The 27,980-nt window shown below is 37.1% G+C and overlaps 1 long non-coding RNA gene across 1 annotated transcript; it reads left to right on the top strand.

The window, feature by feature from the left end:
* Positions 1-56: 56 nt before the first annotated feature.
* Positions 57-27,980, top strand: LOC144377910 (uncharacterized). Its single transcript, XR_013439192.1, has 4 exons — positions 57-4,069; positions 10,988-11,143; positions 20,191-20,250; positions 27,510-27,980. It is a non-coding gene; the product is annotated as an uncharacterized LOC144377910 (long non-coding RNA).

The following is a 27,980-nucleotide window of genomic DNA, read 5'->3' as shown; positions in this document are numbered from 1 at the left end:
GTATATTAAATACAAGAAAAGAAATTAAGAATGTTAAAAGAATATGAGTAAGTAAATACAAATTGAAACTCTGATACATAATTTCTCAAACTCTGTGATCAACTTGCATGTTCCCTGGGATACCAGCTACTTTATAAACCTCTGAGCCACATCAAAGATTTAGTGCTTAAGGACATTTTCTTCCCTTTGGTAGCAATCCACATAGAAGTACCCAAGGCAGACTCAAAAATAGTAGGTGCAGTTCCTTTATCTTGGTTCATTTGTTCACACCAATCAATGCAATGTTCAACTGTATTGTTATGTATAAGGCAGTTATATTACTGTTATGTCAGGTCTCTCCTTTATAACATTACAGTGAACTTAAGTGGACAGACACATTTCAGGGGGATGACAGGAAGAAATTCTCTCAACTCTCTTCTAGTAATTCTTAATCAGTGGAACAATTTACCCAGTTCTCTTCATGGAAGGCTTCAACCAGCCTTATTTTAAAATACATACCACACACTAAAAACTTCAATTTCCAATTCATATAACTATGGCTGTTTTTCCTAATTTCTTAATATTCTTAAAGGAAGGAAATAGGCAGACTGTAATCATAAGGCTATGAACACATAGGGGTCCCCTTTGAATGTTTTGTTTGATTAGTTAATATATTTATTTATTTTTGGCATGTGAAGTTCTATGATATTTTTCCCATTATAGGTTTCTGGTTGTTTTTCCAATATGAAACAGTTGCAATAATATGACCACATTTATTTTTCAGAAGGATATCTGTGTTGTCCCAGATGGTGAGTCGCCTCTGGATGCCGTACAGCAATTCAGATAAATCAATCCACAGTAGCAGCATATGTTCCCTTAGAAGAGGAAACATTTGCACAACTTGGGTTATGCAGAACCCTCCTTAAACCCATACTCTTCCAGTGCTGAGAGAACATTTCTAATTTGAGCCCCCACATGAGGAACACATCACCACTCACACTCTCCTGTAAATGGATATTTTTAAATGGCAGCTGATGGAACAGTCCAGAAGCCAGAATGGAAAAGACAGTGACGTATTTGTCACAACAAACAAGGTGGTCACAAATGTCCCATTAACCACCAGCTTTAGGTATTGACAATCCTATAAAAGGCAGTTCTACCTCACATCACCATGACTAATTTAATTTGTTAAGTCATGGTGGCAGAAGGTTGCAGGTGAAATAAAAGCAATTCTTTGGAATAACATTTCACTGCAGTGTACTCACATAATTTAGTATTTATTTCCAACTCAATTTACTAAGGAAACACACATACAAAAATTAATGTTATACATATACTTTATGGTCACCATTAAATAAGTGCCTTTGACAAATATGTGTCATACTTGCCTTTTTAGCATCAACACTGACAGTTTTAAAGTGATGAAGGTGATATAACAGGGAGGAACGTGTTCATGCTAATGCTGACATCAGTAAAATTATTCAAGCAAAACCTTTGTGAGCTTTGCTTACCAATTCCTTAAGCAGACTCTCCATGAAGAGGATAAAAGTATAGTTTCTAAGATAGACACTTTTTTTTAAACTATAAAGAACAGGAACACACCCAAGTTAACACATGCAACAGGAATTATTGCAAGGCCACAAGCACATGCAAACTAGGAGAGGCTGGGCACTTTGTTTTCAGAAATCCAAAAGGCTCATGGTCTACACTAAATAAAACAGGATAGAATTTTTACCTTATAACTTTGCCATTGAGTTGACCCAACCGTTTATGGACTCCACATTGTTCAGTTTCCAGTTGTCAAATTCAGTTTCTTTTTCTAAATTATGCTCCAAATTAAAAAAAAAAAAGATTGATTTAGCTCATATTTTTACAGCCTACTGGCAAATACTCACTGTCTCATGGACTGAAAAGTGAAGGGAGCTACACAAAGCAGACAGTTTTCAATAAGGTATGAGGTAGAAGGTAAAGCAGAGAGGCTGATATAGCACCCAGTTTCCTGATTCAATCATCTTGTTGGTTATCCTAAATAAGGATTCATCTCCACTCCCATCAAAAGACTTGGGTTCTCCCTTCTTGGGGAGGAAGATGCAACATCCCACTCCCACGCTTTTCCTGGTGAGTTCAATTAATCTGCTTTTAATCCTAAATTGACTCTAGACACACATCTTTCTAGTTGCTCTTTGAACACACTTGACATTCATCATTGATACTCTTGCTGTCTTTGTCAACATCTCTTCTAAACACCCTCTTGAAGCTGCCAGCTGTGGCTTCGGAACTTTTACTAGGTCACCTCGCTGCAGAAGTTCAGAGCTCAACAACCCAGAGAAGCAGCTCCGAGCAGGGAAGGAGGGCAATATTGTGTCTTAGGAGACACTTGATAATGTCCAAAGGCACACTGGGCTACCACAAGTGAGTGCTGCTGATGTCTAGAGAGGAGAGGTCATGGAGGCTGCCAAACAGAGTGCACAGGACACGTCCATGACTAAGGGCTCTCTGGTCTAAAATATCAGAGGTGTCAAAGTCAAAAAAGCCATGGTTTGGAGGAATTCTGAGGCTCCTAACCCAGAGGCTAATATATGTGGTTAAATTTTGAAAAGCTCAGTCTCCAAGTCAGAGCAAATCTTAGTAGCTGAAGGAGACCCCTAATTGGAACATCCAGCTCTCATGATTGGCTGTCCAAGCAAGGGTCATCTGTGTCACATTCCCTGCCAGACGGTACAGATGCTGGCACACATACATGCACAGACTCTGGTGGAACTGGAAAGCATGTCTTTTGACATTTATTCTTGCAAAGGTGAGTACGAAAAACAGAGTAACCCAGTTATATATCTCCCCAAACATCCTCCCTTATTGCACTCAGAAGCTTAAAGCCTGAATGCTAACAGGACTCCTCGTGCCAATTCAGAACCTTACAGATCAAGCTTCTGTAATTGTCAACTACTTAAGTGAATTTGGGGATGTCTGTTCTACTTGACAGCCATCAGTGCTTGGAATTCAAATGGGGGGTTCATAAATCCAGAGCAGAAGCAAACATTATTGTTTTTTTTCCTGGGTGTTTATTATGTACCAGATCCTGGGTTGGAATGAACACCTGGAATGAATATAAAATTGAATGAATGGTAAAAATTGAACCATGTTTCTTCACTGATTATTGTGTCCCTCATAAAATCTGTATTTTCCTATGAATGTAACTTTCGTTCATGCCAATGGTAGTATACAATGCTGGGAGCACTCTTTCTCAACTCTTTGCTCTTTTCAAATATGCATAAAGAATGCATTAACATCCCCACACTCCCATCAATAACAACTAAGTGGCTATTTTTTAAGTATATATGTGTTGGATGGGAGGAGAAATAACAGAGAGATATAAGAATGTAAATCTTCCAAGTATGTCTGAGTCCCCAGATGTTGAGTAGAAGTGCATGCTTTGTTCCTTCAAGTTCTAGGAAAGCAATTCTTGCTTTCTGAAACACCTTGAACTTTGTTTACATTGCAAGAATTAGTACATACTTTGCTTACAACTTTTTCTAAAGCCGGAATTACAATATCAATATAATGGTCAATATTTCTATTTATAAGAAATTTTCTATTGAAATTTCTGTGTATCTGCTAAGTCCTTGAATCCTGTGCAACTGCCACTGTGTAACTAAATGCAGAAGATACAACTGAGACTCAGAGCAGTCACGTTCAGATTAGAACCTGGCAGACTGTATCCAGAGCTTGAGCTATTCAAAGTTTTCAGTTCTATTTTGGTCTTCCTTTAAGAATCTCATCAAAATCTTTAAGTTTCAGAGATATGCTCTTCAATTGATGGAGTTGTTTCTCACACTTTGGAAATTCATTGTGCACTTCCTTAGGATTTCTTTGGTAGTGTTGCATATTTGAATATGTCATGTTTAATAGATAGTACAATCATTGAAGGTAGACCCTCCTATGCAGGCCAATTTTAACTTTGTTTATCTATGTTTTTCTTTCTAGTCTGTCTTCTATTGTCCTGACTACCAGAGACACTGAAATCTATGCTTCTAATTAGTATTTACATATGAAATGGAATCCAGAAGATCAAAAACCTTCAGCCCTATTCTAAGTGAGATTTTTAAAAATGTTCTATTTTCTAATATTCATAAACTGTGCACCATCCAATTTCATCACCCAGATTTTATCATCAGGGCCAACAGGTCCAGGAAACCTAAATGACTTGAGGACAATAGAATCTTAGTGGCCAGGCATTTATACAAGGAACCATTCCTCTAGGTGGCGACAATTTGGAGCACTGACTCCCTCTTTTCACTTTGCTTCCTCTGGTAGATTTTTCTCTTAATCACATAATTGAAAAGAGACAACTTGGGAGAATTTACTCAGGAAATTAATTAGAGGGAGCACCTCCTCTTCCTCATATCCCTGTTACTATCTAATATTTGATGTATTTTTTTCAACATCACATTTTATGATTTGAAATGAGTTATTGATATTTTTGATATTTATTCCTGGGTTCCCTGTTTCTGAAGATGGTCATAATAGCCTGGCATCACTACAATGAAATACCTAACAGAGGCTTCTTATGAATAAGGTTTATTTAGCTCACAAGTTTTGAAAGTACAAAGTCCAAATGGCATAGTACGGGCTCTGTGATGAGAGAGGCTGCCTCATTTTATGTCATGGGTAGCAATTTTAGAAGTATGTGGGAAAGCAAGGAAGTGATTATATCTGCAATCAGAAGCAGAGTGGATGAGAGGGGCAAGGCTTGTTCCTTTTATAGTGCTCCTCTTGTGAGAACTCAAGGGATATTTGAGAGTTGTTTCATGCACATGTCTTCCCACTAGTCTCTTCCTCTAAAGATTTCACCATCACTTTTTTACTATATAATAGTGTTTGGTTTCAAATAAATATAAATGTGATTGCCAAACATTAATGGAAATGAAATACAAGCCCATGAAATACAAGTATGATGTTTTGGCATAGCACCCAGCATAGTCTTGTTCTTTTGATATTTTCATATAGTTTCTTCTGGAAGTAAGTTTGCAGTTCTAAGCAACAAAACTTTTTATGTTCCAGAGTAAAAAGCCCTTTATACATGTTAATGACAAGATGGACTTCAAGAAGATAGGGTGATTATATAATTTATAATTTATCTAACTCGACAACAGAGAACAACGATGACCTAACCAATATGGCATTTGGTATCAAAGAGAAACATTGCATGCATAATCAAATGTTTCTGGGATGTAGCAACTGATTAGCACAGATTTTAGGTCAAATATGGGACTTGGGGTCCAAATGTTGGATGCCATATGCAAATTTTATAGCTCACTCTTCCTGAATAAGAAATCTTGTGCATGGCTTAAATGTCATAAACATTTTACAAGTCTTTCCTAGCAGCAGATTTCCTGTACTGGGAGTTAAAGGGCAAGTGTAAACCTGAGAACATGCTCTACATATGTATGACAGATATAAAAACACTCTTAGTGACCTTTGCTAACACATCACGCTGACCACTTTCATCCTGAAGATAAACTGCCAGACTGAAGCCACTTTTTGAGCAGGTCAGTGGTATTTAAGAGTCTTGGGCTCTGAAAAATACAGCTGTCTCCTTCTGTATAATAACATTGACAAGCATTTCATGTTCTTTGAGCTACATCAACAATTTTTATCACTCACAATTTCTCTCCCTTTTTCTTAATTCCCAGCCCAGAAATGCAATTGATAGGTAGTTTATCTAGATAGAACATACTGCTCTTTAATTGAGTTCTAATGGGTTACATTATTGTGGTTAATTTTACAAGTTGATTATGGCTCATAGGTCATAACTGCAGGAGCCAAGAGTTTACAATAAGCTCTGCCTTTTCAAAAGATTTCTTGAAGAATTTGCCCAAATCCTCTATTAGCTGATGAGAGCCCTAGGGAAGAGGAACAAGGGAGGATTCAAGTGAACAGAGTGTTTTGGAGAAGAGTAAGAAGAGAAAACTGAGTAATAGATGGACAGTAGGTTGTGTTTGCTTTTTAGTTTTTCCAAGGGCCAGATGTAGGTATAATTATCAAATAATTGCTTTCTCATTTTTCTCTTCATTTTGGTCTGCTACACTAATAGAAACTTCCCAAGAGGTTTATTTACTCACAAAGGAAAAGACTGACTCTATAAACCATGAACATCATGGAAACAAAAATTTAAACCTTGTGAAAGAAATCCAAATATTTTTCTTTAAATTCAGATTACAGCCTAGACTGTTAATAGCAGCATTTGTTTTATCTACTCAGGAGAATTAAAATTTTCAGTGAACAATTCTTGACACACCAGGACAAATTCCAGCCTACTTGAAATGGCTTTTTGGTGTGTGTTCTTGTACTCATCCTGATGGAAACAGAATTTGGAATCAAATTGAAATCAGAGAAAGCAATAAAAAATGCATACATAGCCTGCAGATATAAAGCATGGCCTCATATATGAGTCATTTCAAATATCCGGAAATGATGTTTAATTTGAATGGCTCATATTTCCAGTGATTTTTCTGCCATCCACTAATTCTAATCACCATGGTCAGCATGCACAGAGAAATCTTAAAACACTTCCCATTGGTTATAAATCCAGATATCTTAACCATAATGAAGGTTTTTTTTTTTTCCTCTGCTTCAGACTGAAAGCCCAAAGAATGTGAATCTTAAATATACCGGATCTTGAGAATTAAGCTCTTACATATCTGGGTACTCAAATTATTTATTTTTGTAAGAAACATTTTACAAAGCTCCTTTTTAATGTGAGCCAGTAGTGAGCTTATATACACTGAAAGGATATAAGCTTAAGCAATGAATTGCCCCAGCACACTAAATGAATTAAGATCATCAGACATGCCCCGAGACCACTGTGGAATCTAATATATAACATCAGGAGAGTTTATTTTTACATGTATCCTTCTTCCAATTACTGTATATGCTAGCCCAGCCACTTCATGTAACATTATGTAAAGAATTCTCTATTAAAGTCATAGCAATAAACCCCAGTGCTTCTGGCCCACTTTGCATGAGATAAACACCCAACATGTGTTATTCATTTCAAGTGCATTTCATCTTTGTTTGCTGTCATTCAGGCCAGATAACCAACAGAACAGCTGGGAGACTAATGTGATGCAGAAAATATTATTAGTATTATTATTTTATCTGGATTTTTAATCCAGCTTGCAAGAATGTTTTTTCATGTCTGGAAGAGAAGGAGACTGTAATTCTATCACTGAACAATCTTTGAATAGCAAACATCAAGGAAATGTAATGTATCTGCTTTGATAACTTTGTTAAGGGGTTTAAGAAACCACTCTGAAAATTAGCTGTTATCCACATGGGAAAAAAAGATGGGATTTTACAAGAGAAAGGAATTTTTCCAATGAATATGAGTACTTGTTTAAGGACAAACATACCTTTTAGAAACTATATTCCTATAAATGGATGCTTAAGTGAAATATTAGGTGTGTGACTATTTCAAAATCCTACAGTTTATTGTTTCTGTACTGGGTCAAATTTGTATTCCTTTCTCTGTTCCTAACAATCAGTTTTTAAAATACTTCATTAGTATAATGCTTATTTGACATATACTATCTGGGTCTGTTGACTGATTTTTTTTTGAATAATGTTTTGTCAAATAGATTAGATAACTGTAAGTGAGTGGTTGTCATTACTTATTTCTATAAAACTTAATATATTACTTAGAAGGCAGAATAACCCAAACTAGATATATTATTTTATGCTAACTTTTCTTTGGACCATCCAGCTCTCTGTTACCTTCTTGACTCTTAGTATCTTTTGATTCATCAGAGTATTCCCTCAGACTGGCACATAGTAAGCACTCAATAAATGTTTGTTAAATTGAATTATTGGTCAGCTTTAACTCACTTAGTAGTATTAAAGGAATTACAAAAGCCTTAAGCATTTTTAATTTATATCTAACTGGTAATTTAAATAACACATAAGTTATATAAGTTATATAACATTTGTTTCGCAAGGTAGCTCAGAATTCATTACTGTATTTCAACAGTAGTCTTCACCAACTATATTATTTATGTGAAAAAAAAGAGAATGAAGAATATCAATGTTGAATTTTTTAAATACAACATTTAAATACAATATAACTGCTTCCAATATCACACAAGATTTCTTCCGAAAGACATTTTAATCTGAATTCATTTGTTATATAGAGAAAATTATGAATCCTGAGTTGCTCTTCTCATGATTGATCATTCTTCAATTCTACCTAATTATGTTTACATTTCTTTCTTGAGCTCCTGGAAATATTGTATATGCGCATTGACAATAAACAGGCAATGAAACAAGAAAAATTAAAATAAATTGCCACAATATGCCTGAGTCTATACATTAAGCAAGTCTATTAATACTATTAATTCAATTGGATATTACACATTCTTATATGATTAGACCTCAAACTTCTATATCAGAAAGAAGAAAACTTCTTTCTTTGGACATGTAAATAGAGAATCAATAATGAGTTACAATTTGTAATAATATTGGTAAAAGTAATTGTCTATTGTGATGTTAGAACTCTTGGCTTTAAATATACCTGCCTAACATGAGATTTATAAATCAAATGCTATTGATGTTTATGTCTTTGCCTTCATATTGAATAGTTTTCCTCTTATTTACTGACACCCCTCACTCAGATTCTGGGAGCAGAATGTTAAAGTTAGACCATAAAATGATATTTTATGAGTTTAACATAATGTGTGCAGTGAGCCTTAGGTGAACTGGGACTGAGCTAAGTTCATTATTTTTTCACTGCTGTGCTGTCCAGGTTATTTATGTCTCAAAATTAGATGTAATCTTTTCAAAGAAGTAAGGGGAGATACTGGGAGAAAAGACCAGATGTAATGTTTTCAGTTTCCATTTGTGAACTGTGTTCTTGGAGCCCAGGGAACTCAGCAACCCAGTTAAGACAGTATTGATCTGTTCCTGTCATCACAGTGTAGACAGACAGACTGGGGGTTTGCAGTTTACACATTTCTGTGATTTCTCTTGGTTTTGGAGTTGTTTTTAAATGCATCCAGAGTTTCACAAAGGTATAAAATTGACACTCTGAGGTCCTCCAGGTTTTGTGAAGGAGAAGTAAAGGAAATGAGAACCTCCCCCACAGGGTCCTCAGTACTAAAGTGAGATTAAGTTAGGATGGTCAGAAGGCCCAGGAATTGGCCCAGGGGCAGACTAGCACTGTTGTCCCTTCCAGGACCCTGTGTGCATATTTTTGCTGGTGGGAATGCCAGAGAGTTCTTGCGCTTAGTTCTTGTGCTAAAGTATCTTAGTTCTTGTGCTAAAGTATCTCCCTTTGTTACTCCACCTAATAAACCTAAAGGATGTACCCCATGATCCTGCCTTGCAGATGAGAGAATGGAGCCAGCAAGATGGTTGAATACATTGTTTCACAACACAGTGCTACCAAGAGACACAGCTGATTTTCAAATCCAGCTCTGGGTCTGAAGTGGTTCCAGGGTTCACTGCTCCCAAGAATAGCACTGGAATTTGACCTTTATCTCTGGGATCTTCACCTATTTTATTCTATTATTAAATAAAACACATTACCAACACAGCCTTGGTCTGCACCTTGGTTTGGTTGTGCTTTCTCCTACAAAGATCCCCGTGCTGGAAAGCTGGTCATAGTGAAATGGAATTGAGAGTGTTCAAAACATTAGGAGGGTGGGGCCTAGGAGGAGGTATTTCAGCTGTGGGAGCACCACCCTCTGGAGAGGTTATTGTTGGTCTTGTGGAAGTGGATTGGGTTTCACGGGACTTGAGTAGTTACTGTGAGACTGAGTTATTAGGACACAATGTCATGTCACTTATTTGACTTTTTCTGCCTATACCACTCACCGCTCTGGCACACGCTTCTGGCATGTAATGACATCTGCATGTTCTGATGGACCATGAAGTCTTTGCCAAATGTGACCACAGGAACCTAGAATTTTCAGTTTCAAAAATGTGAGCGGAAACAAACCTTTATTCCTTATAAAGTTTCCAATTATATGTCTTTTTAAAATTAGCAACACCAAATAAACTAAGACAATAGCTCTCCTCTGAAAAGCTCACTTTTAATACTTTTAACCTCACTTGGCTATAAGCATCTGTCTAGTGGGTTCTGTGGGGTCTGGTCAATGCACACCATATCCTCCCCTTGTAATGGTCATCCAAGTCAGGTTACTTTGCCCTTTGGTGTCATGGAGAAGGGAATTACAACATGGACTGTTGGGCTGCATACTAACGTTTGAGAATCATATCACCCAGAGTTTGAATCTTGACTTTGACCTCAGAAGCTCTGAGTTCTTGAGCTCTTAGTTCATTCATCTTTAAAACAGAAATAATATTTATGTCATACTTTCCAATTCCTTTCTTTGGATTCCCATTTTTCTAGTTGCAGCAAAACTTGAGTGCTGCCATTTTAAAATGAGTCCTATACTCCTGTAACTGCTAACATAACTATGTGAGAAATTGCTTCTTTAATCATGTTTAAGTAAGAAAGGTGTGGGGAAATCAGACTGCAAGTAATAGGAAAAATCTGGGATTATTTGAACTTGTTTGTTCCCAAGGTGTTGGAAAAGTACATACTAGGAGTTGGGATCACAGGGGACAGAGTTGATATCTATCCTATTGTGCTTGGTCTAGGGACCAATCCACCAATTTTACTGCATGTTCAGAGTCAAGAATAGGCTGGGATGGGTGTGTGGGGGGTCTGTGCTGAAACAAATCACTTAAGATTCTTTAGCAGTTCATTCTAAAGGCACACTGAGAGACAAGATTTGTACCCACACGGAAATAATTTTCTTGAGAGATGTTTCTGGAGTAATCCTCTCAATTCGGTTAAGCACCATGCCAACCAGACACATGCCAGTTTGTAGATTGCTTTGGTAGAAGGGTGGAACCCTGCTATCAAATACCTGCAAATTATAAGTCTCTTCATACAGACCCTGTGACTAGTTGAATGAAGTGTTTATTTTTTAATCATTTTTGTCATTCACAGCAATCTTCCTCCCTGAGACTGCCTGTCAAACCAATCCCTAGAGAGTTGCTCCACCAAAAACACCGCCCTTAAACAACACCTTTGTTCTCACAATGAGGACTCCCTTTGAAGACTATAAAGACTTGAATCCAAATGCCATCATAAATTTTTAAAGAAGTAAGTCCATGTGAATATAAATAGCTATCTAAAAGATAAGATGCAACAACACATATTATTTTCCAGGCCATAAACAATGATTAAATCAGATTTTCAGCAGTAGCTTTAATTTGAGTGGGCTGGGCCAGAAGATGCATGAGAAGACTAACAATTACTCAGAGAGAGTTGGAAATGAAAGTTCTTTTCTCCTTTTTAACTCTACATGATTCCTAAAACCTGATAGTATTCATTTCCTATTGGTACTGTGACAAATCACTGCAAACTTCCTGGCTTAACAGCACAGGTTAATTATCTTACTATTCTGGAAGTCACACATTCTGATATCAGGACACTGGCGAGACTGTACTTCTTCAGGGAGCCCTGGAGGGGAATCAGTTTTCTTTCCTTTTCTAGCTTCTTTAACTTGCTCTCAATACTTGGTTGCTTGCCCTTGTTCATCTCCAAAACTCATCCTCCAATTTCTACTTCTCCTATCCTCTCTTTCTCTGACTGTGATTTCTTGCCTTTCTTTTGTAAGGATCTTTGGGATTTCATTTGGTCCACCTGGATAATCTCTAAATGAATGCTAAATAATTTTAATCACCAGGTCCTTCATGTAATTGCATTTATGAAGTTACTTTCACCACATAAACTAACATATTTGGTTGCCATGGATTAGGCTATGAACATCTTTCAAGAGCCATTATTCAGAATCCCATCATAGTCAATTGATATCTATTAGTATTTACAATTATTCCTTCTTTCTATTTACAAATATCAAGGATTCTTAGAATGAAAGGAATCTGGATTCAATGATACAAAAATGGGTGAGACCTTGTTCCTGCACGTAACAATAAGAAAACTACCCTATACTTATAGACCGTTAGATATTTGCTAGGAAATCTGATTATTTGTTCAACTCTTTCTTTAAACTCTCAGGAAGCCTACGAGGTAGATTATATCATTTATTCCATTGTATAGATGAGAAAATTGAGCCATTAAGAAGTTAATTGATTTTCTAAATAATAGGAGGTAAATATCAGGATCTGAACTTTATTTAGCAACGTTTGACTAAGTGTGCCATTTACCTCTTTGCTGCCAGACAGTTCCTGGTACAGTTTGATATCTTCTTGTTAGAATAAATTATTCAGACTTCAGCTAACTTTGGGAGCAGGGCTTGGCATGCAGATGGCATGTACTCTGCAAATCCTGACATTGGCAATGACCATGATGGCAGTTTTTATGATAATGATGATCAGAAGAACAAACTGGCTACCTTTAGTAGGGGACGGCTTAGTTAAGGAAAGGTTGAGCTCTAAGCTTGCTTACTCCTGAGCACTGCGGGGATAGTACATGAAAATGCAGAGGGATAGAACCAGGGGGAGTTTGTGAACACAGGTCCTAATGAGCAAGATACTCAGTAGCTAGTTCTCATTTCCCATTATTGTCCAAAGTCTCTGCTCTCTGCTCCCAGAATAAGACAGTGTATTTATCTTGTGGCTTCCCTAATTATCAACTAATTAAGGAAATGATGGATAACCAGTGTCTTTCCCCAGTAGTCTAACAAGATAGGTGGGCCAGTCCCCTAAGCACCAAGGTGTGAAGAATACACAACAGGGCATCCTCCATTAGCAGATTAATCTCAGTTCCCAGCACAGCCAAACTAGTCAATCTCTTCAAACATCCTATGATGACATTTGGTCTAATTATGCTCCCTCTCAGATATCCAAATCCAGGAAGTTCTACATCATCTCACACTTAAGCCAAATACATTGAAGTACACAAATTAACATCTGAGTTCAGAGTAGCAGAATGTCTACAAATTTAAACTCAATCATGATAATTGAATTTCTATTAACCATCCTAGGAAGTATAGTTTTTGCAAACAGGGAGGGAAAGAAAGCTATTTGAGTTGCTGACATGAAAAATGGGCCTCTGCAGAGATTAATCTCAACATTTTGCATACTTTAATTGTTTACTTTGTTTCTTTAACTACCCTCCTCCACATTGCTGTTCCTCTACTGATTCAGGGTTCACTGATTAAAAAAAAAATCCTTATACTTCTTTCTTTTAACTATCTTAGTTTCTACTTGTGAGTCTTTTATAATGCATGGTGTTTAAGCCTTTAAACAAAGATATTAAATAAAACCTAAATATCATCACTTGTAGACCAGATGATGCTGAAAATCACCTCATCTTATATATTTTCAGCTCAAATACCAGCTGGAAAAGCACACACATAATCATTGTGCTCCTTGTTAAAATATCTTAGAAACTCTTGAGACTTGTAACCTCTAGTGGATTTGTAGACACAGCTCGTTTTTAAGCAAACTGGGTATTAATGCATTCAACCTTTATTTATTAAGTGGTTATTTAAATATTCAGTGCACTTTGGGAGGGGATTCCTCTTTAAGAGTGAGGATGAGGACAAAGAATATTCAAAAAATGACAAATTTCAAGAGAGATGGAATTTTGATGGCGGAGAGATGGGGGGAAATTATCCCAGTCAGATAAAATATCAGGAGTAAAAAATGGGGGGAAATCAGTTGTTGCAGGAATCTCAAGACTCTGAGTGCCAGGTCAGAGACCTGGAAACTTTGGAAGGTGATTAATACTCTACCCAGGTAACTCTAAGCTATGGGAGGAAAAAGAAGAGATTGGGAGAGATCTCCCTTGCTAAATCTTTCACTCCTTCCATTCCAGAGATGGCAGCAGCAGCATTAGGAAAGTCAGGTTGCTCATTTCTGCTCCACCCAATTACTACAAACTTGGTGGATTAAAATAATGCAGGGTTGTCCTACAATTCTGGAAGTCAGTTACTATCTAACCTGGGTAAAATCCCATGTCTGCAGGGCTGAGTTTCTTAGTGGAGACTCTGAGCAGAATATTTTCTTTTGCCTTTTGAAGCTTCTGGGGGCCACTGGCTTTCTGGGGCTCAAGGCCCTTTTTCTTTGCCTTCAAAGCTAGCAAGGTCCACTGGAGCCTCCTCACTCTGCCATCTCTCAGACTCAGACTCTCCTTTTTTGCCTTATTCTTCTTTTCCCATGGATCTGTTTGATTACATCAGGCCCACTCAGATAATCCAAAATAATATCACTATTTTAAGATCAGCTAGTTAGCAACTTTAATTCTATCTGCTGCCTCCTCTTCCCTTTTGAAGCTACCATAACATATTCACACATATTCTGGACATCACAATGTGGGTACTTGGGAGAGGAGGTTGGTCTCATCCTGCTTTATCAGTTGGGTAAATCCATGATTTAGGGAAAAGAGATGAGATAGATTTTGAATACGCTGAGACTACAATATTTGGTGTATTTTCTGGGGGGAAATCTATAAAAATTCATTGTAGAATCCTGTAGTAGTTTTAGTCGATCACCAATGCTTTTAGCCAATTGCTTACACAGGAAACACCAGGGGACCAACAGCAGTGGTGCTCACTGTGTGCATTAGATATATTGGACTAAGTCATTTTTATAAATTACCTCATTAAGAATCCATGAGAACTGGTGGCTCATTTTTTTTTTTTGAGCAAAGACCCTGAAATCCAGTTCAGAAATCAAATTCAAGCAATGACTGATTCCCAAACACGTGAGCTTAAGGTTATTTCCTTTCCTGGTTTGGAGGAAATTCAGGAAACTGGAATGATGAGCAAGAGGAATTATACAAAAGAAGTGAATATTCAAACCACTGATTTCTGTTGGTTTGGTTTATTTTTAAATAAAGTTAATATTTTAAAAATAATTTTAACAACTGTGAAACCACTTGTAGGAATATGAATAAGATCATGTGTTTACTGCATCTCTGCTTCTGGGACTATAGGATTAGGAAAGTCGGGGTGCTCATTTCTGCTCCACCAAATTACTACAAACTTGGTGGATTAAAATAATGCAGGATTATTCTATAATTCTGGAGCACAGCAGTATCATTCTTCCTAATACACTGAGAAAGAGATGTGAACAATGTCCCCACAGTCCCATCTACCTGCATCCCCAAGGTGGTGCCTTGTACCTGCTCTCCATAGTGGAGAACTGGCTATGAACCCATCTTGGTCCAACTCCTCTACCTGTGAATTCTCTCCTATACTTACCACCTTCTCAAGGGAATTATCATAACTAATGTCCACTCCTTACTACAGAATTTATTTTCCCTTCCTCACTAGATCATTCCTATTAGTAAAAGTATACATCATATATCTGCTCATTTTAACAAACAAAAGTCTCCTTTGACTGCACTGACCCTCTGATTTATTTTGTTCTATATTGAGAAAAGATTCTTTAAAGAATGATCTATACTCTCATATACAATTCCTGTCCTCTGGTTCCTCTTTTTCAAATCTTCCCAAGCTCCCAACCAGTCTGGTATGCCACCAAATTTCTCTTGTGAAGATAGCTCCTATCTAGCTTGTGCATAGTTTATCTGTGCATAGTTTATCTGCTAGTGAAATGGGTACAATTATATTAGGATAGTAAGAACGAACCCACCATGACAAACACTATGTCACAGATTGGATTCCAGAGAAACAGACATTGAAATGGGAAATTTCCTACAGAAGGTTGATGGTATTGGAGAATGCTCCAGGACACACAGCTGTAAGACATAGAAGAACGCCAGGTTGAGCAGCTGGGGGTGCTCCATGTGGGTATGTGGGACATTCAACCAATTCTATGGGAAATCTCCATAGCTGGGTTGGACCTTCCTTGCCATCCCAAATTCAGCCAGAGGATAGCCTTTGTGTCCACACTACAGCTGTGCCTCCCTATTAGGTGGTGACATGGCTTTAGTAGACAAACTTTCTTACAGAGACAAGCATTTCTATTGAGGGATGCAGCTATGAACCATAAATAGTGGAAATTCTCCATAGCAGAAGGGCAGTTATGTCAGTCCTGAAGAAAGATCTATGTGGAGCGCATGATTATCTCTACACTAGAAGATGTGGGCATCCTACCAATGTTAGCTAGATCTTAAGTTAAATTCAGTGATCAAGTGTCAGGTCACATTTTACTTGCCTTTGCAGCTGTCTTTGAGCTGGGCGAGCATTCACTCTTTCTTGAAGAATGTTACATTTCTTCTCTTCTAGATACACTCTCTCCTGGTTTTCTGATTCTCCCACTGGCTTTCCCCTCCTTTGTTATGCCAGCTCATTTCTTTGGTTGGTAACTTCTTCTGTAGCCCAGAGCTCTGTCTTTCACTCTGCTGACTCTCAGGGAAAGGACTGCAAAGTACTATGGATTGAGCCTTCCTAATCCAAAAATTTAAAGTCCAAAGTGGTCTAAAATCTAAAACTTAAATCACCAACCTGGTACACAAGTAAAAAATGCCACACTTGACCTCATGCAACAGGTAGCAGTCAAAATGCATGTACTCTAAAAATATTGTATTAAATTTCAATGGCTGGGGGTATAGCTCGGTGGAAGACTACTTACCTAGCTTGCATGAGGCCCTGGGTTTTGTCTCTAGCAGCATACACACATATACACACACACACACAAAAAAAAAAAAAAAAAAAACCCTTCAGCTTATATGTTTAACAGGTACATAAAACATAAATGAATTTAGATTTGTTTCTCATCTCCAAAATAGCTTTATGGATAAGCACATATTCTCAAATCTGAAAATCTCCAAAAATATTTATGGTCCCAAGCATTTTGGTCCTGTACTCATAGCTCAAATTTTGCCCTTTGCCTGCTTTGTAAATAAAGTTTTATTGGAACACAGTTACACTTATTTGTATTGTCTGTGCTACTTTTGTGCTACAATCACAGTGTTGAGTAATTGTGATAGAGACCTCATGGGCTGCAAAACCAAAAATATTTGTTATCTTATCCATTACAATAATTATTGCTGACCCCTGCTCTGGGTAATGTAAACACATCTCCAAAGATGAAAGGATCTCCTTCAGGTTTTTAAAAATGTCAATACAGTAAACTTCTCTTGGCCCCCACTGCACATAAAGGTTTGATACATTCACTGTACCCTATTCCCAGTTTTAATTTTTATTCCTTATCTCTAGTCAGGGTTCTCCAGAGAAACAGAGCAAGTGTGTGCATGTGTGTGTCCCTATCTATCTGTCTATCTATCTATCTTCCTATCTATCATCTATCATCTATCTATCTAGGACAATGAAATGTGGCAAGTCCAAAATCTGCAGGGAAGACCAAGAGGCTGGAGACTGAAGGAAGAGTTACTCAGGACAAGATGGCACACACCTGTAATCCCAGTATCTAAGGAAGCTGAGGCAGGGGAATTACAAGCTCAAAGCCAGTCTCAGCAACTTAGGGAGGTCCTAAGAAACTTAGCCAGACCCTGTCTCAAAATAACAAATATAACGAGGGTTGGGTTGTGGCTCAGTGGTTAAGCACCCCTGGGTTCAATCTCTGGTACCGGAAAAAACAAAAACAAAATAATGAAGATTTGTACAATTATTGACCAAATACCTGGACATTGTAGCTCAGCCAAGCCAACATACAAAATTTACCATCACAGTAGGTAAATAACGTGTATATTTTAATGTATTCCACTCCATGATAGTTCATTACCATACATCCCAAATGCCACAGTTGATGTTCAATACACAGGTATCCAATGAATGGTTTTCAGTACTATATATACATGACTCTCAAGTTTATATCTCTAGCATAGACCTTGCCCTGAACTCCAAGCAGGTATACATCAACTGCTTTACATGCATCTCCATATTCCTCTTGGATTTATCAGGAATCTCATTATAGCATACCCAAGGCTTTCTCATGACACCTCCTAGTCTCTCTCTTCCATCTCCTACAGTGAGTCCTCCCCTGGCTTCCTTGTTTAAAATAGTCTAGCTCTCTCCCTCACTCCTTTGCTTTATTTTTCTCAGTTGTACTTATCACTGTCTCAAGACTATTATACTAGTTTATTTGTAACCAGTAACTATCCTTAAGTTACCTGCAGAAATTTCCTTTTTGAAAAATTTTAAAAATTGTTTTCATAGTTTACTGCTATCTCTGCACTTCCTAAAGAGTGCCTGCTTCTTGCTACACAGATATATGTCTCACATCCCAATATATAAATGAATAAAGAGGAACTCCCTCAGTGAAAGAGACAGATGCCTGAAAACAGTGGCTTACAGCCTCCTATCTGTCCCAGAATCTTCTTTGCTGAAACTGGGCTATTTTAGAATCTTTTAATCTGTAGGCACTTTGGAAGTCCCTTCACTCATTATATAAAAATATTAAAATGTACCAGTTAACCACATTAATCATACATTTTTTTTTTTGCTGTAAAATTTTGATTTTGGAATTAATTGGCTAAGAGTAGCTGGTTAACTTTGAATTTGACTTCTCATTAATTTGTTGCGCATTTTATGGAAATTTTAAAAGAATGAGGGAGTCTAACCTATAAACTTTTTAGACATAATGATAGGTTCAGAGATACTAAACTTTTCACATGGATGAAACAATTTTATATAGAATAGACATTTAATGAAATATTTATTAATGTCAAGCCAATGCTGTAAATTTTGTATTCTGGATCCATTAAGTTTTTCATCAGATTTTTTTTTTTCCTGGCCTCTATCAGTTATGGAGAAGGGGTCTATCCAGAACCGTGGGAACAGGGACATTTTTAAACCCTTTGTGCTGGGAGAGATTAGTGTGTCTGGTGTTCAGGAAAGTAAATTGGAGACAGTGTGCAGAGGCTGTAATCCCACCTACTATGATTAGACCTGTTTTTAATAGCAGTTAAGGGTAGCAACAGCCCTTGGCTGCCCCAGGAGGATGGCCCTTATTAGAGAACTTGCCATGGAGACACAGCCAGCTGACAGTGGGCAGATTCCAGTTCCTCCAGGGTCTGCATCAGCATTGGAGCTGAGGCCCGGCAGCTCTCTGACAATGAACGTGCACCCAGACACTGCTATTCCGAATGTTTGGGAGGTGGGATCTTCCACAGATACCTGGGACATTCAGAAGTGTGCTGTAGTCAGGGGCTCCTCTTAAACAAGCTTCCCTCCTCCTTCGTTTTCCGCAAGTGTCAGCTCCACAGTGGTTGCAAAATCTTCTTGCTATTTATTGCTCTCTCACCCTCTTTATCTTTCAAAGGCACTGTCTTCAACAAATGCCTGACACTTCTCTGTCTTGACATCTGCTTCTGTAGGACTCAGCTGTGAAAGGGGCCGTGATTGAAGGTGGTTTTCCAGGTTTTAAAGTCACCATAAACTAGACCAACACTGCCTGTTCAGCCTGGGTTCTCAATGTTTCCTGCACAACTTTCCTTCACAGACAAGCAGATTCCAACACAGGATGGTGAGGCCACCTGAAACCTGTGCTTCACATCCTATTTCTGTCCCTCACAACTTGATGCATTCAAATCCCAGCATCTTGAAATTCAACTTAATACTCAAATCTTTGCAAATTCTTCTTTTGCTCTCCCAGTGTGAATTTATAAAATCTCAAAACTGCTATGACATTTAGAGAAAAAAATACTCAAAAATCCATCTTTTAAGTATTTCAATAGTTTTATCTATTTAATTTTAATATCCTCAAGGTCAATGAATAAGTCTTTTATACTCCTTTGCTCTCTTATCAGCTAATAGATTTCTGGATACCCAGTAGATTCTTAAGAAATATTTTGGTTGATGGATTTGAACCTTTGTACCAACAATTGAAATACTTGCCCATAAATGAAATAGGCTAAAGTCTAATGGCAGCTACTATCAGATATAAAAGAAAAGAGCTGGACCTCAGAGCTGCTCATAATGAAGCAAGTCGTGTTTCTAATTAAATTTCAGACTTGTTAGGAGATTGTACCGTGATTCAAAGGTAATGAGAAGTCTGGACACCAGGAGGAAGTGTAATACAGAAGTGGCTTTATCATATAAATCACAGAAGATAAAAAAAAAAAGTCACATACAACTTTGACCAAAGAAATTTTATTAACTCTACTAATGCAAACCACTTCAGGAGGAAGGGAGAAACAAAAATAATCTTTGTCTTATATTTTTTCAAAGTTACAATTTATTTAATGAGTTCAAAATGGGATCGCTTTCAGGAAGTAATCTTAACAAACATAAGCTTATCTCCTTTTGACAGCAACAATAAACTGAAAGTCAAGACAGCAAGAGTCGGGAAGAAAGAACATTTGTGAGTTAGGTAGGTATGTGTGTGTGGGTACGCAGTCCTAAGAGTCATAGTCTGTGAACCAAATCTGACTTTGCTGGGGACATCAGGGTATATATCTCTCTCAAAGGAAACCAGGCCTCTTTTGTGAGAGTGGGCAAATGACTCAACAAGACAGCACTTATTGGACTCATGGGAAAGAGAAGAGACAGTGTTTGAAACCCTGGCACCAACAGTATGAGGGCCAGCTCCCTTCCCGGTTGGCTGGCCAGGCAGGGGTCAAGAGACGTGTAGCCCTGAGTTTCCCCAAGCAAAGGGAGATCACAACGCAGGAAAAACACAAACAAATGTCAGTGCAATGGGCTGGGTGTTTCCTTTCCTGATGTTTCTTTGCCCCTTTACTTTGGGAATCGGAAAAAAAAATGAATCAGTGGAAAATTTTTTTATGAAAGAGAAAGTTCTGCCCACTCTTATAACTGTAATACCAAGCTGATTCATTCAAATTTAATGTATTATCTTTTTACTATAATCTTTGTAAATGATGAGATCAATTCAGTAACCCTAAGAATAAATGGCATTCCCTACCATTTGCATATTGTATAATAACCATTCTTTTATTTGATGTTTTTAAACCTGGTAAAGACAAGAATCTATCTTCCAAAACAGGTTGTATTACTTTAGAAAGGATTTTTTTTTTTTTTTTTTTTTTTTTTTTGCCAAATGAAGTGATTTGAGGGGAGGGGGGGATTAATTTTTGGAATGACCTTATTTACATAAATGTACACAAAAATTTCAACATCCAAATACATTATTTTTATGTTCTCCAAAGAGTAGCATGAAATTTTGACTACAGTCTCTTGGTGAGCTCAATTCATAGCTATAACACAACAGGTACTAGTTAAAGTCACTGCCCTTTTTAGTATTCATGAATTCAGGAATTAGATTTAGGTTACAACAAGAAAATGCAGAGTAAATCTTCATAATCTCTGCAATGACTCATGTTCTTCATTCAGAAATCATTGTCATGGATGATATGGAGGGTGAGAGTTCTAGTTTCGCCAAGGCTGAATTCCAAAGTCAAGTTCAGCAAAAGAGTCCACATCCTCCTGCTTCTGGAAAGCAGAAATGAAAGTGTTGTGTTAGTTCATAAAAGGCTCTCTCTTAGTAACTGTTCTACAAAAGCAGTTAAAAATACATTAAGCAAAACTTGTTGCCCTACCCTTAAAAAAAAAAACTACTTTTGCCTCTTGTTTCTTTGCTTTATTAGAATTAATGTGAGTTGAAATATGTAGGTACTTTGTTGATTTTGTAAGTCCAGTGATCTTTTGATGTTTTATGCACCCTTAAATTTACAGTGTCACAGTAAATTTCTAAGAATTTAAAAAGCTAAATAAAATTTGAACCCATATCAGCAACTCCACCTAATCTTCCAGAATAATCAGTTATGTATTTTAAAATGTGTCAGAAAATCATACCAGAGTATGGGTTAAAACCACACAAAACACTAATTTAGTAATAAATATAATGAAAATTATTTGAAATATATAAGATATATATCCTAGGTGATAATTGAGAAATGATCCCATTTTGCTGTAGCAGGTGAAGAACACATTGCATTATTTTTTACATGCTTAGATTTTAAAACAAAAGCTACTGTCCTGGATTAAATGATATCTCTCTAAACGTGAGCCTTTGGGGGAAATTTTGCATATTATTTTTATCTTCAGTGCATTGTAGTTATGCATAATAGTGGAGTTCATTTTGATCTATTCATGAATGCATATAACAAAGGTTTCCCCATTTAAGCCCCAGTACTACCTTCTTCCTTTGCCTCCCTCTAACACCTCCCGCAAGCCCCTTCCTCTATTCTGTTGGATTTCCTTCTATTTATTTATTTATTTATTTTTAAATTGGTACATTGTAGTTATATATAAAATTGAAATGCTTTATGATATACTCATACATGCATATGTTATAATTTGGCCAACCTAATTTTCAGATCCTAAAGGTAGGGATAGTTAGCACTTAATAGAGGTGGAAACCAGTAGTTAGTGCTCAGCATGCTTAGCAGGGTCATGCTCTCCTTCTGTGAAGGTACACAGCTCCCAAGGCCTGGATCAGAAATTTCAGGGTGTTACAAGCTGATTCAGAAGGCACTTTCAGAGTTCTGATGTATTCTGATAAAGCAAGATATGATAGCATTTCTGAGAATCACATAAGTATTACTATTTTTGTGTCTTATGTCCCCCTAAGGTGTTAATCCACTCAGACTACTGTGTATGATACTACAACTGCTCTCTAGTAGGGGAGATAAATCTTTTAATTCTTTCTAAATGATTTACCAACCTGGCTTTGATATTTCCAGATTAACACACAAAACTGGCTAAACTATTATTTGTAATAAAGCAACCTTTAAATATATGCCTTGAATGTGACCATAAAGTTTCCTTCTCCTTGTTCCAGAGCAAGTCTGGGAAATGAGTTAAGACTCGGGGGACTGTGGCTGGGGAGAAAGAGGTGAATAAGAGACATCACCCAGTGATTCCAAGTGCTTAAGGATTCATCAGTGAGTGATTCTAATCACCCCTGTGAATCAGAATCACCCTGGGGTGCTTAAGAATGTCAAATCTGGGGTCCATATCCAGTTATGCTGATTCAGAAGGTCAGGGGCAAGATGAAGTTTAGGAATCTGAATGTCTAAGAAGGACTTTTGGTTATTCTGACGCCAGGGTCTTTAAGTAAAAGAAAGCTTTGATGTCTTACCTAACCCCAGCTTCCTTTGAAAACTAACCTTTGAATGGTAGAAGCTATAAAGGGATCGTCATGTTCTTGAAGCAGTAGGTAGCTGGCTGGTCCTCTGTCCCATGGGCACTAATTGACATTTATCCTCAGCACAAGTCACTTCCAAAGCCCACACATTTAATGGTGGCACAACCCAGTGGTTAGAAGCTTCATAAATGAAAATACACACAGCGGTGGCAGCCTTTTATTTATATACTTATTTCAAAGAGGAGTCAGAGCAGTTAGCTCTGTTTACTAAACAGAGTTTAAGCAATGGGCACAGACAGGGATGCTTTCAGCTTAATGTCTACCAGATGATTAAAAAAGTTTCCTGTTGGCCTCTGCTCACAGCCCAGCCAGCAAAGAGGTAATACCTGTAAAATAATTATGGTAGGGCATGCACTTAATTTATTCCAAACATTGCAAGATTTTCACATTAGCATTAATGGCTTGCTTGTAGTGGAACCCTAGAGGCCACATAAAATAATAGGAGGCTCGAAAGTTGTAGCTAAAAAGGAAGTGTTAAAAAAAAAATTCCTCATTCCGTTTGTAGTGTGTTCCACCAAAAGATTGTGGTTCAATGTTCACATTGTTCTCTCCAGACAGTACTAATTTGTTTCCAATTAAAAGAAAATGGATTGCAAATGACTTCACAGAGCAGCCTGGTCAAAGGAATAGGCCTAGTTTATAATGTTGCCTGAGGAATAGCTCTTTTGCTGCAGGGCACAAATCTAGCCCTGGATTGAACAGAGTAGCTGTGTCTAAAGAGAGGAGTTAGTTACTTTTGGTGATGGAATTTATTGTGTTGCTGAAGCTAGTTATTATCCTTTATTTGGGGAGTTTGCAGAAGCTTATAAATCTCTGTGGTGGATAGACATTAATAAAATTGCATCTCAATTCATATAGAGTAATTGTTAATGATTACCCTCACTTTTAATGGTGTAACGCTTTCCACCCACCCCCTTGACATGAGAGGGTAATTGTTTCCTTATGATCCTTCATGTCTTTGATATGTAAACAATGAAGGAGGAGGCAGGCATTTGATGAAGTAAGAGAAGACAGGGAGAAAGGAAGTGCTCTCAGTGATATGATAAAAGTCACTGAAGACCTGTGACCTCTACCAATCCCTTGCAAGAAAAAGTTGGGAAATGTTTTTCATTCCTAGCGTGTGTACTACTGTCCAGGAAGCAACCAAAGGGCGGATGCTACCAGCTGGAAAGGGAAATGTGCTTGCATTAAAAAAAAAAATCAGAAATATACAAAAGCTTAGCTCTCTTTCATTCTCTTAACTTCCTTTGCACAGTTAGGAAGACCTGGGACCTAGACAATCCTCAATGAGAAGAGCAGAATTCCTATGCACTTCTTTACAGAGAATCTGGGTCTATAAGAAATGAATGGGTCAGTGTAGAATTAATTAGTCCTAAGCAATAAAAAAAACTCCTGGTCAAGTAGTGTGTTTGGGATAAGAAGTGAATTGTTAAGTAAGAACTGGGTCAAAGTCTGGAACAAAATGAACTCAAGTAGCTGTCCCTCTGAGCTTTGGTTTGCTACCAATGAAGACTGTGCTTTCAGCAGAAGAGACAAATTCCAACCGAAACTTGTTTAAACAAACAAAAAAGATTACTGCATCAGTAGAATTATTGGGGGATAAGGAGAACTTTATTCAACTAAGTTTTATGAATATGAACCTTCACATTGCTCAAACTTTATTGATGGCTGAAACTAATACATATAACATAATCGTGCACATATTGTCTTTATTCTTTTAAAGATATTTCCCTGAAAATTAGATTGTATTAAGAAAAATCTATCCAAAGCTTTGACGTAAGTAAGGCAAATGGTGCATGGCATATCATCCAGTGTTATAAAGTCAAATGAACCTACCCAATGCCTTGTTTAGAATTTATTAAAGATCTCAATTTAGTGAAATTCTATGTTAACATGCAGATTTTCAGTAGAGATAAAAAAAGAATTTTTCTCTAGCAGAAAAAAAGTATCCCAAATTTCAGTTTATTGCCTTGTAGAACAATAACCAGTTTTGTATCTACTCCAGCTATCATATCCTTATTTCTTTAAATTAAATTAACTATGAATACCTGGCTCCATAAATACTCTTTAAATCAATCTTAATCTCTTAACTATGATTATCTTATTAATTAAGGAATTGAATACTGTCTCTGACAAAGGTTCATTTCATACTTGCTTGGGAGTCAGGAATTTACTTTTTGGGAAATTATGCTTTAGCAATAATAAAATGCATTTATTATACAGTCACTGTGAGACATGAACCAATCCTAATCTGGAAATGCTTTTTAGAAATTATTTTCATACTACAATTTCCCTGTGTAAAGCCATTTCATTTTGGAAGAATGGATATCTTCTTGCTCTTGACTGATAGTCTCACACATGCTAGTGCCTATGAGGTTGTGAGTTTACTGTTGCTTTGTTCCCAAATGCTTGTATTACTTACTCCTTCCTTTTCTTCAGGTCTTTACTGAAAAGCCATCTTTTTGGAGAGGACTTCTTAGCCATTGCCTCGGAAGTAGGATCTGTCACTCAACCTTATTTGCTATTCTTCATAGAACTATCACATTAAATATATCTGTTTGTTTCTTATTTGTCTTCCTCTATTAGAACATTGACTTTGTAAGAGCACAGTACACAGCTAATGGGAAGGCAGGGGGAAGACATTATCAGCAAATGTGGGTACCAGAGGTATGAGTTCAGAATAAACAATGGTCATATGTGATAAGTTCAGAATAAACAATGGTCATAAGGTGCCTCGAACTAAGGAAAAGGAGAATTTAATATTCACACTTACTTTTTTTTCTTGGTTTTTCCTTTTGTGGTACTGGAGTTTGAACCTAGGATGCTCTACCACTAAGCTACATTCCTGTTTTTTATTTTTATTTTTATTTTGAGACATAGTCTAATTAAATTGCCTATGCTGGCCTTGAACTTGCCATCCTCCTGCCTCGGTCTCCTACATCACTAGAAGTATGGGTGTGTGCCCCTGCACCCAGCTTTACCCTTATACTCTTATGAACTGGAGTATGGGCCTCACAAGGGCATTGTCTCTGATCTTTGTTTTTTTGTTATTATACTATTATATCCTAAGGCCGAGGAAAAAAAATTGTTGCGTAATAGACAGCCAATAAATGATTTATGAATGAACAATATGTTGATGGTTTACTATGTTCTGACACTTCCTTGGCCCTGGAGATTTGACAGGCAACAAGAGACCACCTCTGAGAAGAAATCTTACATAGGAAAGTAGATAATTCTCCAAGGAACATTTATAGTATTTCAAATATAACACGAAAGTCACTCCTTATACTTATTTTTATATTTTCTACAGACTCAACTTGAGCATACAAATATTCTTTCCTGATTCAAGACATACTGTCATCCATGTCAGAGTGAACAATTATTTTTATTATTATTCCTACTACTATGGGAATTGAATCCAGTGTGCTCTACCACTGAGCTACATCCCCAGTCCTTTTATTTTATTTTATTTTTTTAAAATTTTGAGACAAGGTCTTGCTGAGGGTAACAGTGGTTATCTCCAGCAAGCACTCTAGCACTGGAGAGCTAAGACTGCAGAGCCATGCAGTGGATGAAGTCAGGCTCCCTGGAGGGTCTGAACTGCAGACTGGGATCAGCTACTCCTGCCCATAGCTCCTCTAGCTTGCCAGAGGTAGTTGGCGAAGTAAGAAAGCAATTCAAAATAAATATTACTGCTTTCTATATTTTCCCTGGTATGAACAGATTCATAATTGAATAGGTTTGTACTACTTACTCCTTCCTTTTCTTCAGGTCTTTACTGAAATGCCATCTTTTTGGAGAGGAGGTAGGTATCATCATTGCAGTTTTAAATGTAGTAATGAAATGACTTTCCCTAGGGCTGCTCACTTGTGCAGCAAAAAACCAAATCAATTAGGCTTCAGGATATTTCAGTTCAAAACCTGTTTTCTGTGGAGAAATTACCGTGACAGGGTCTTAAACCCAGAAGGCTACCAGCAGCCTGACCAAAAACCTAAGCATCCAGAGAGATGTTATTTTGAAAACTTGTACAGGGAACATAATTTTCTGGGTTCTGGAGAAGTAACAGTTCTTACAAGAAGTAGCACTGGGAACAGAGGGCAGACAGAACTGAAATGAGAAAGTTGAGGACTTGTTCAAAAGCAATTGTAAAAGATGATGTTGCATCAGAAAAATTTTTAAAAGTTTCCTGTGCAGCTGAGGATGAAATCATGAAGAAACTTTCAAACAAATAATTTTGTTGGTTTGTTTGTTTGTTCATTCATTCATCCACTCACCGTATCAAGCTTTGTTCAATCTTTATCCCTTTGCCACGTGCAGGAAGGTTTGCAGAATAATTAGCACCTGGATTTTTGGGTTAAAGGGAAAAATAAATAAATAAATAAGCCACCCTCTGCTTCAGTTCTCTGATTGATCATCTGGTTTATTTTCTCTTCCTTTTTTTATGGTGCTCTTTACCCCTACAGTGCACAGTGGGAGATCGAAATGAAGCCAAATGAAAGGAGACAAACAACACTAGTCTCCTTTGAATTCTTAAAGAAGAGGTAAAGTAATTTACAAATGTTGGCCTGAAGATAGTAGAGCTATTTCTTCAGATTTTTTAAAAATCAATTTTAGAGCAATTTAATATTTTGAACTTTTATAAAAGCCTTTTTTTTTCAAGAAAAGTATCATTTACTTGTTTGAGATACAGCATTCAAACTGAGGTCAGTATAGAATAAAAGCTTTCTATTTGGGAGAAAGACAACAGCTCCTTTTCCCTACATTTAACAGAACAGGAAGTGGAGGGCCAGAAAAGCTTTGGTTAAACTGCTTTCTTTATCTTCCTTTACCTCCTTTGAGGAAGAAGAAATGCTGAAAAATCAGATCCTTCTCTTTTTACCATGTCATGCAAATACATTTCTCATGGTATGATTGAAAATAAAAGAGGACTACTG

Source organism: Ictidomys tridecemlineatus, chromosome 5 (genome assembly GCF_052094955.1).
Source record: "Ictidomys tridecemlineatus isolate mIctTri1 chromosome 5, mIctTri1.hap1, whole genome shotgun sequence".
NCBI lineage: Eukaryota > Metazoa > Chordata > Mammalia > Rodentia > Sciuridae > Ictidomys > Ictidomys tridecemlineatus.
This window is presented reverse-complemented; position numbering and strand designations above follow the sequence as displayed.